At 49.3% G+C, this 2,688-nt stretch overlaps 1 long non-coding RNA gene across 1 annotated transcript; it reads right to left on the bottom strand.

Annotated features, from left to right (window-relative positions):
• Nucleotides 1-35: 35 nt before the first annotated feature.
• Nucleotides 36-1,624, bottom strand: LOC148223373 (uncharacterized). Its single transcript, XR_015804617.1, has 2 exons — nt 1,345-1,624; nt 36-178 (listed from the first exon to the last, which is right to left on the bottom strand). It is a non-coding gene; the product is annotated as an uncharacterized LOC148223373 (long non-coding RNA).
• Between the last annotated feature and the right edge of the window lie 1,064 nt (nt 1,625-2,688).

Raw genomic sequence — 2,688 nt, 5'->3', positions numbered from 1 at the left:
GATTCAAGTGTCCAACTCCTGCAGCTGTTCTCAGCAAGGCACAGATTTTTTTATTTTTAATTTTTTTTTTTAGTTCAGAGAGAACAACACTCCCTGATTATTTTCATATTTTCCTAAGTGCAAACCAGTGTGGTGGTCCTTCTGCAAGAAGCTCTGTTGTGGAAATAATTAATTTAACCTAAAACAACAAAAAAGGAAACATAAAGAAAGAGGAACTGAAAAACAAGAGCAAAGCAAAAAGAAGTGAACATGTGTTGATGCAACTGTAAAATTTACTTTGAGGTATCGGTAAAACTCATTTACTGAGGTTCCTGGACTTCTGTTTTCACTGAATCGAAAAATAGCCTTTAAAAATTAATTTCTCAGTGTTACGATGTTATTTACCACATTTTCTTTGCAAACACTAATCTTCAATGGAAAATTGCTTTGTTTATTCTGGAAACTTATGGGATCAACTGCAAGTCACACAAAGCATGAAAGATACGAGGAAGCAGAATTCTCAGCTCACAACACAGTGGTATTATCCAATTATTGATAACAGGGAGCCATATACAAACAACCTGTCAGCAGGAAACATCAGTTCTTCCTGTCAGTCAAGATATTTCACAGAATTAGAAATTTAATCTCTTGATGACCCCAGATAAGTAGAACTTCTTTCACAAATACCTATATGATGTTTGTGCTAAAAGGGGAACATGAGAACAAGCTTTTCTTGCCTACCGAGAAAACGTCCAGACACTGCTGATGGAAGAAAAATGTGAACTACATACAGTTCTTCCCCCTTGCCAACACAACTACCAATCTATTAACTATGTTAAAAAATAACGAGAATAATGGACCAGCTAAAAAGAGAAACTAAAACCCTTCCTCTCACACTGCTGGCAGCAGCACGAAGCTTCACTTGCCGTGAAGGGGCAAGGCAGCACACACAGAGAGCGCACAGTAACTCAGCCCACCGCCCGCAGCGAGCCGGGCCCGGCGGTACCCCCGCGCCCACCCACTGCCCGTCAGCTCGGACCTGGCAGGGGGAGCCCCGAGTGACCCACGGGGACAACAGCCAGCGCCGCCAGGCCCAGATGCCCACGCTCCGGCCGGGAGGAGGCCGGCGGAGGCCCGGGGAGGAGCGGGGGCAGGGCGGAGCGCCGAGGCCCAGCGGGGCAGGTGCCACCCGCCCCAGGGCGCGGGTCCGGCCGCAGCCGCGAGGGGCGGCCCCGGCAGCGAGGACGGGAAGGACAGGAGGGCCAGGGCGTCTCCCCTCACTCCGCGGCTCGCTGAGCTCCCGCGCCCCACGGAGGTCGCTAAGTCCCACAGAGGCGGCCGGACCACCCCCACCACCCGCCTTACCGGCATCTCCGCCGCCCGGACGTGACGGGCCCGGCCGGAAATGCCGCGCGGGCTCGGGGCGAGCGCGGGGCGGGGCGACGCTGCCGCCGCCGCCGTCTGTTCCCATCGCCCCGCGGCCTGAGAGCAGCGGCTCGCTGCGCGGGTTTTCCCCGGTGCCGCTGGCATCGTTACCACTCTGCAGTCTCCAGCTGCAGCCTGATTTCTCTTCAAGTAACCTTTTTCATGTGGATTGTTACCGTACAGGTGAACATTATTCCGGAACCTTGTGGAAACCGGTCTGCTGAACTCCTCTTTTTATTTGCACATAAATCAACACATTATCCCAGTTTGTTACAGCACATGTGGAAACACCGGTCTCCTACTAATACTTTCTTTCTGTTTCTGCTTTGCTCTGACTTGCTACTGTCTTTTCTTGCAGCTGGTGATGGAAAACTCTAGGAGTTCACAGTAGCTCACTAATAACATGTACCAACTTAGTAATTCCAGAGACATACACGTCTTTGCAATGTACCTAAAAAACACAAGAAAGAACTGAGTTTATCTCGTTATCTGTAGGTGAGCAGGACAGAGCACCCGACGAAATTGTCAGCCTCTGGTCTTGACATTAGCAGCTAAACCAATGACCTTCAGTTCCTGTAAACTTTAACTCGGTTATGGCTAGCCCGTAGCTTTGGAGCCATGTGTGATTCCTGACTCCCATGCCAGCACAGCTGCTTGTGTTACAGTCCTGATGCTGGTGATAGGCAGTGAAAACCCCTGTGATATGGGAGTAACCCAACAGCAGCTGTCAAGGCTGGCAAAATCAGGTGTCCTGAGGCTCCCTTGGAGTACAGCCTCTTCTGATCCACGGTGGACTGTGAAAAAAACCCGTGGTCACTTCCTGGTAAATGGCTGTCATCTCCTGCCTTGAACTACTTTGGAATGGTTTATTTTTTCCAGCCCCACCATGATGTGCAATATGGCTTCACTGCCTTTCAGAACATTTTAGAAATTTGATTTGCAGCATAATGATTCACAGTTGTCTCCCTCGGCTTTAAATGTGCAGTGAGTGGCTTCATGGAGGGCAATGCTTTGGAGTCACACTGATAGCCTAGTGCTTCAGCAAAAAGACTATTGACCAACTACCTGCTGGAGCCACCTGGTAACTCCATAAAGTTAGATGTACATCTTTTTCTGAGGTAATTATCCAATCAGCTTGAAGGCGTTGCATCAATCCTAACAAAAGCCTGCACTGTGAAACCAATTTTCAGTGAACCTGAAGCACATTTCTATTGTACAAAGCAGGGAAAACTGATTCAACACCCAGAATCAACAGCGTCAGAGACTGGGCTGCCTCAGTGCCAT

This window comes from Sturnus vulgaris, chromosome 6, assembly GCF_052056855.1.
Source record: "Sturnus vulgaris isolate bStuVul1 chromosome 6, bStuVul1.hap1, whole genome shotgun sequence".
In the NCBI taxonomy this organism is placed as follows: Eukaryota; Metazoa; Chordata; class Aves; order Passeriformes; family Sturnidae; genus Sturnus; species Sturnus vulgaris.
The sequence above is the reverse complement of the archived record's forward strand: the minus strand, read 5'-3'. Positions and strand labels throughout refer to the sequence as shown.